The 7,963-nt window shown below is 32.4% G+C and overlaps 1 long non-coding RNA gene across 1 annotated transcript; it reads left to right on the forward strand.

Moving 5' to 3' along the window:
- The first annotated feature begins 2,176 nt into the window (after nt 1-2,176).
- LOC107789040 (uncharacterized) lies at nt 2,177-5,981 on the forward strand. The gene is made up of 4 exons (XR_001648750.2): nt 2,177-2,370; nt 3,365-3,437; nt 4,650-4,739; nt 5,736-5,981. It is a non-coding gene; the product is annotated as an uncharacterized LOC107789040 (long non-coding RNA).
- The last annotated feature ends 1,982 nt before the right edge of the window (nt 5,982-7,963 follow it).

Raw genomic sequence — 7,963 nt, forward strand, 5'->3', positions numbered from 1 at the left:
CCAGATATCATTAAAGTCAACTCTCGGTCAAACTTTTCAACCTTCTAACTTTTTCCAATTCAAACCAAAACGACATACAGACCTCCAAATCAATAGCTGAACACGCTGCTAATTCCAAAATCACCATACGAAACTACCGGAACTGTCAAAACTCTATTCCGGAGTCGTCTACACAAAAGTCAAAGTCCGATCAATTTTTTCAACTTAAACCTCCAACTTAGGGATTAAATATCTCATTTCACTCCGAAACTCATCCGTAACCAAAATCAACCACCCCGACAAGTCACATAACCACAATATAATATAGAGAAGGCAATAAATAGGGGAACGAGGCTAAAATACTCAAAATGGCCGGCCGGATCATTACATATTCCTGATTAAAACAATACTAAATACTTAATTTGTTTAACTATTTGATATTATTTTTAAAACTTTACTATTAAGTATTTATTTCCTTCATAACGATTTATTTGTTAACTTTTATATTTTACACAAAAAATACGATAACGTCTCTTTTGTACTGTCAACTAATTATTTTATGATTCATATCTAATTTTTGATTGTTATCTAATAATATATTTACTATACACTTAATAATTGATTAAAATTTGATCCATAATTGAATACTCTAATCGGGTTAGTTAATGAGGACAAGTAGTTTTTGTTCTACACTAAAGAATTCTAAAGAGCAGTAATATCACACTACTCTAAATGGCCATAAACAACATTAACTAACATAAATTAAAATTTAGCATCAGTTTTACTATACTAAAGGGCACTACATAACACTAAAAGGCACTACATAATACTAAAGGGCACTAAACAACGCTAAAGTCACATATTATTATATATAGAACACTAAAGTCACATATAACACTAATTATTCAACAAATGAACAATATACACTTTTCATAAATTTTTGCACGTAAATAAACTAATCCGGATAAAAATAAAAATAAAAATAAAAAATAATCAAAAAAAGCATACAATACAACGACTACTTACTCAATTATATACATGAGTTATACTACAACAGTGATTTGGAATACCTCTTTTTTGAGTTTTTTTAATTGAGAAAGAATGAAGATTTGACCACCGAATAAGCCAATACAAGAGTTTCATTATACGACAACGCCTTGGATCGAGTGTTAGATCGTTAAAATAATCACGGGACAAGATTTTGGGGGAGGAGTGGGTTCCATTGGGTTGAAAGAATTTGGGGGGGGGGGGGGAGGGGGAGGGGGAGGGGGGCGCTTTTTGTATTTTGTCGTGAAGAAGGAGGCTGGATTTTTTTAAATAGGTATAGCGCATATATTATATGCGCATATGCGCTATACCTATCTGTCTTTTCAGATTCAGGTATAACGCGTCTAATATATGTGATATACTAAAACTTTGACCGCCTTTCGAAAATCAGGTATAGCGCATAAAATACATGCGCTATACCTTAACGGACAAACGTGCCGTTAAAATATGACGCCTATATTTTATACGCTATATATAAAAAGGTTATTAGTTGTTTTTCACCTATTTTGATACTTTGAGTCCAAAAAGCATCATTTTGGTTCTGGACTCAAGAAACGTAAAGACTACCAGGGGGATGGGAGGCAAGGAATGATGACCCTATTACTCTAAAACTGCTCTATTTTTCAGGCCTTTTGTGTATTTGCGTGCAGCTATATATGTCCTGGCTGTTACCTCCAACGAGTCATTTAAGCCTCAGACACAGAAACAAACTCTTTGGACAAAGGGCCAAAAGTGACTTTAGTCACACAAGTCACAGTCTTACTTAACTACAAGAAAGTATGATATTTGCACAATGTTTTAGCTACAAATGAAATATTGTTGACAGAAATGAATAAATGGGAACAATTCTATAAATTTGTTGCTATAGAATAGACTTTTTTGGCAACAAAATTTTATTGTTGGCAAACATGTTAATGTTGTTGTCATATTCTATGATTTAGATAATAAACTTTAAATTTTAAAAATGTTCTAGCAACAACTGTGGTATTGTTGCCAAATTTTAATAAATGGCAACAACTAATTTTAATTGTTGCAAAAAATAGAACTTTTAACATAATAAATTAAAAATATAAATAGAATTGACAACAATAAATTCTTTTTGTTGGCAATACATATTATTTAACCAACAAAGTGGGTGGGTGGTGGCCTAATTTTTTTTAGTTTTCCGCCAAAATCAAACGCGGCAAACCTTTTGCTTTTTAATAACTTTTCTCGAATTTTTAGCGCACTCTCTCGTAACCACCGATCTGGCTAGGGTTTTTCTTATCAGCAATTCTTGAACGAGCTCCTTCTCTGCTTCATCCTCTTCGCTGCATCGTATTACTGCTAATCGGAGAAGAACCGGTAAGAACTCTATTCAAATTGCTGGAATATTGTTTTCTATTGCCTTTTATCGTTGAAGTACTTTGTTGGTTATGGGTATCTTAAATTCTGATTTTCCAGAATACGATTTATAATTTCTTCTCTTCTAATTCCTTATGCTTCAGAAAGAAACTTTGCATAAAGTTTTTCTTTTATTGTTGTCCAATTTCTTGTTCTTTTTGTTAATGGATCTTTTCTATTGTTACTTCTAGCATAATATGAATGTGAAATAATATTTTCTCGAAGGATTTTACGATACGAGATTATATTGAAGGTCAATAGTTTTACACTTCAAGTGTTAATACCGATTTTGTGAGAAGTTTATCAATTACTTGCTGTTATTTCTGGTGTTGGATATGTTTGGTTCATGAAAAGTTTTCTTTATGTCCCCTGTCCAATTTTTGGTTCTTGAATATTTTATTCATGTGTTTTGCTATTCATTGAATCCAACGTAAAGTAAATTTTGGATTAATCATCAGAAGCGTGGAATATTACTAGTAACTGGTCGTAGTACGAGTGATTTGCAATTGTAGATGCTTTCAACTTTGGAAAAAATGCACTGTTTTACTAAGTATTTACATTATTTGAAAAATCTTAGAAAATTAGTATTTCATTCCCTTGCACTCTGTTTATATATGAGAAAGTGTGAAAGAAAACAATTATCCAACCATAGTTGAATCGAATCAAGTTGGCGCTCCTATGCGATTTTTTTAAAGAAGAGCACATACTCTGTCTTGACATTAATACTTCTGTGATTCCCACATTAAACATGAGTCTCAAAGTAGAAATTCTGTCTGCCTAATATACAGAGCTCAAAGTGAAACTTTTATTTGTCTAATATCGTCCACTAATATCCATAGCTTATCTGTTCTAATTATTTGGCTTTCCAGTTCAACTCAAAGCCTTATGTTTCTAAGTATTTCACTTGTACGTTCGACTAGTCCAATAATATAATTCCTTTTAATATGTGTTGCAGCCTATCATGATGATGGATGTGCATGTTTCTAATAATGATGGAATTGTTGATGTAATCTCAAACCCACCACCAGGTAAGTTAATTCATTTGTTAAAATTCTGCCCTATAAAATCTCTAGCTCGTATATGTTATGTATCCAATACTGGAGAGGATACTGATTTGGACCCAGTTGTTAGTGCTGCATTTGTGAAAGTTATTGGAGAAACGTCAAGTTATTGCCGTGGTCAAGGATCGAGATTTAAGTCAACAAGTAGGAGATCCATGAATGGAATATAAGAGAAACTGCAAGCACAACAAAAAGAGGTAGAAGAAGAGCGTCGTAAACGAGATAGTGTAGAATGCCAGCTAAAGGATGTAAAAATTCAGCTTGAGGGGGAGCGGAAAAATCGAGAAGCCATGATGCGTGACCAAAAACTATTGAAAGAGAGCATGATGGCACTAACATCACATATACTAAGTAATGGGGTATTTCAATTACTTGCTTTTGATCCTAAGAATATTTCGTTCAAACTACACAAGAGTAAAAGTGGTAGCATCACTTTATGTGTTAGTCTCGTCACACACAGATATAGAATTCATTAGAGATAAAAACTCTCTTTTTGATGGATCATATTTTCTAAGAATATGAATTTGAAAAAGTTAGTTTAAATCCAAAAAGCTAAGTGGACTTCTCTCTCTCAAGTTTATATTTCTTCACTAGAAATTAAAGTAGTAGGAGTAGTAATTTAGTAAACATGCAAGTAAGCTGTAAGATGGTTTATGTGTTATTTTGTTAGTTTTCTTTCATGTGGTTGCGATAGTGGTTACTGTGAAGTGTTAACAATGTGATATTTATGGGCATCATGACCTATTTCCTTATTATACTTGTTTATCTCTTGAAAACTCTAGGAATTCGATCTATCTTAATAACTGCTGGCAGCAGTTGTTATGCAGTGCTGATACAATTGACATGTGAGTTGATATTTTTGTCCTTGGTACTATAGGGTCATTGCTTCTCTCAAATGTGGTATAGAATTGTAAAATAGATCCCGTCTGGGCTGACAGTTCCATTGTCTTGTGTCGTGATGCTGTTACAGCGAATGATTCTATACCCTCTGATTAAACAGAATTAAACAAAGAGACAGAGAAAAGAAAACACTTTGATTATGGAACAGAAGATATTAAAGTAGTCGAATCCATAAATTACTCTTGTCGCACTATCTCTGTTTCTTCCTTGTTCGTATATAATTCCTTTCCATTGATTTGTACGACAAATTAAGTTATGTAGTTTTATTATGTTTAACAGAATGGAGTTTCTGCTGCAATTCTCAACATTATTTCTAGTTTAAGTGGTTCAGATGACGCAAGTTGTTCAAGACTTATGGATGACATCACGGTAAGAAAACTTTGCCTAACTCTTGTAAAAGTAAATTCCTTTGTTGATATTGTTCACTGTCATGTTTGCATTCTTCTCAATTCAAAAAGAAAAGTTGCATGATCTTGGACCTTTGAAAGGTGATGCGCTTGCTCTTAGGCTTTATAGTGTTATGTTGCAATTTTTTTGTTCTCTGTCATATGAGCTCAAAAAGAAGAGTTGTTTGATCTTGGGCTTTTAAAAGATTCTAGACTAAAATTATATACAGAGAGTATCTTATACTTTGGAGAAAAAAGGTAAAAGAAAATAAAGAAGCCAGGTCTAATGTGATTTTGTGGCGATATGCAAAATCTATAGTACATAGTTAGCTCTCTTCTTCTATATTCTGGTCTCACGATGAAACCTGTCAGTTTTCTGATTCTAGGAAAGTAGCGTACATCACGAAGGTCTAATACCACGACTGTTAACTAGGCTACTAGCTTGTGGGTAGTCAAAACATGCGGACAGGCTTAACTAATGACGAAGTATAATACTAGATCTAAACTGAATATCTGTCTGAAGTAGATAGCAATTCCACTCCCACCCATGGCCATGAAGTCAAGGAGCATCTATGGATACTAACGGGACGCAACCCGACTATCTTATTTGATGAGTTCTTGTTTACTGCTATTATTACAGAGTGTTCCGCAGCACCAATACCATAAAAAATTGTTGTATATGAAACTCTCTTGACCAAAAGGAGCTTTAGGGATCTCAAAAGTCTTCTTTTATCTTAAAATTCAAGTTACTAGTTCCTTTAGAGTCAAAAGATCAATTAATTATGATAACTGTCATAAACTTGGGTTCTGATTACTACTTACTAGTAGCAGAATATAAAATTCATATGCAACTATAATATGTATATATTATAAAAATCTTCTTATATCATTTATTGGTGCCTAAATTCTCTCTTTTGATATGTGTACTTTATAGTTTTTATTTATAAAAGATATAACTATAATTTATCTTCTTTTGTAGGATGAGCATGAGTAAACCAACATAGCTGGCAATATGGTTCATCGATGTACAAGTTACTGGAAGAAAATTTGCTTTTGGGATTGTTATTAGATTAGAAATTATGACTCTAGAGATGTTCTTGTTCTTTTTTGTAAGTATACACATTATGTTTTAGTGGTAGTTAGTTTTGAAAGTATGTAAATAAATACTTAGTGCTTCAGTTGTATTGACTTTTGCAAATATATATCATATATTAATTTATATATACATTTGTGATGTTTTAAAAGATAGAAAATGTGAATTGTTTATGTAGCAACTACATATTTATTATTGTTAGCTGTACAACAAAAAATGTAATATTGTTGGCAAAAAGTGATTTTATATCCACAACATTACTTATTGCTAAAAGCCTTTATAACTAATTATTAACTACCATCCTGCTATTTTTTTGCCACAAGTAATATTGTTAAGAAAAAATAATAATTTATCGCAACAATAATTGTTGTTGCTAAATATTTTCATAAGCCACAAATGTGTGACCAAAAAATAATTTATGGCAACAACATTTTTTGTTGCGTTAAGACATCTTTTTGCAACATCTTTTGTTGTTGCAACAACTTTTCCCATCAGCATTTATTGCAACGACATGCAACAACTTTTCTGTTGTTGCCAAAAGTAATTTTTGCAACAATATTCAATATATGGCAACAAAAAATTTTGTTGCAAATTTCATACTTTCTTGCTACTTGCCAAAAATCCCAGAAAAGCTAATGGTAAAAGTTATGTACAGGATTGGTAAAAAATATGAGGAAGCATGTTTTTGGGACTGAACTAGAAAAGGTTAAAACATGGACTTAGCCTTTTTGTATTTTTCTTAATGTTATCATCACTTTAGGGACCCGTTTGTCCGCTGAGTTTTTTTATTTCAAAAACGTATTTGTCCTTGAAATTCTGTAAGTTTTTCGAGATTTTTCAAAAATAAGTTTTTCAAAAATCAAATTTTTTCTCCACTCACAAAACTGTAATATTTTTTCAAGTGAAATGCATGTCCAAACATAATTTCAAATTTCAAATATAATTTTTCAACTTAACTCCAAAAACATTTTTTTTTTTCAAAAATTACAATTTTTATCTCCAAACTCCTATTATGTTACCTATGCATGGAATAGAGTTTCCTCTTTTTATTAACTTTGAACATGACTTTTCTCCTTAATATAGTAGTATGAAGTGTGAATCAACTCAAACAACTTGTTTAACAAGAAGAAAGAAAGATCCCACATCAGTCCCTAATAATCATTGCTAAGGGTGTAGAATACTTCTATGTTGTTGGTAATCAGAACATTGCCAAACTGAAGACTATCTCTATCAAATGCAAACTTCAGTCCTGAATGCAGTCGCGATTAATTCTGTGGATGTAATAACGATAAAGCAAGGTGACATTCCTCATAATCCTATTATTTCTGATTGCAGTTTATTGTTGAATCAGTTTGGGAACCCAATCATATATTAAGCACAATTACTGATAACAAAACCCAGCGTCGGATCTAATAAAGGAAGGTGCAAAGAAGAAATTTTTTGACGTGCTTAAAATATTGGTAGTTCATCAGATGTTTGCCACTCACGGTGTTTGGGCATAGATTTTAGAGACTATGTTTGAAAAACAATTTTCTAATTGATAATAATATTAGTAAATCGGATAGGATATTAATGAAACTTTTTAGTGCTAATGATTTATAATAAAATTAAATGTTGATTAAAGCAGGAATATATAAAATTAAGAGTTGAAATACTCTTCCACCATTTTTTCAAATTATGGGTGGTCAACTATTTTTGATCTGAAAATTACCATTGAGATAGGGTACTCATAATGTATTTATATGAATTACTAGTTCTTTTACATAAATAATAGTGTTTGGTTCTAAAAGTAACGATGATCTATTTCACCACCAAAAAAAATAGCTCAAACAAATTGTGTACGGACAAAATCGGGGATAAGATTACCCCTGATTTTTCGGTAAAGAAACGAAAAGACAGTCCGATATGGCCTCGGGTAAAGCCGAGGGCTCCCACATGTTAGAACCCAGGAGGGATGAATGATGCGCCAAGAATCGGACACGGCCAAACTTTGGAAGAATCAAGTTCCGGCAAAATAAAGAAGCGAGACTAAAGGAAAGACGGTTGGAAAGGACAAACGAGGGGCCTAAATATCCGCCCTTAACCAGATATTACGGCGCAAATCTCGCTCAATA

This window comes from Nicotiana tabacum, chromosome 12 (genome assembly GCF_000715075.1).
Source record: "Nicotiana tabacum cultivar K326 chromosome 12, ASM71507v2, whole genome shotgun sequence".
Taxonomy (NCBI): Eukaryota; Viridiplantae; Streptophyta; class Magnoliopsida; order Solanales; family Solanaceae; genus Nicotiana; species Nicotiana tabacum.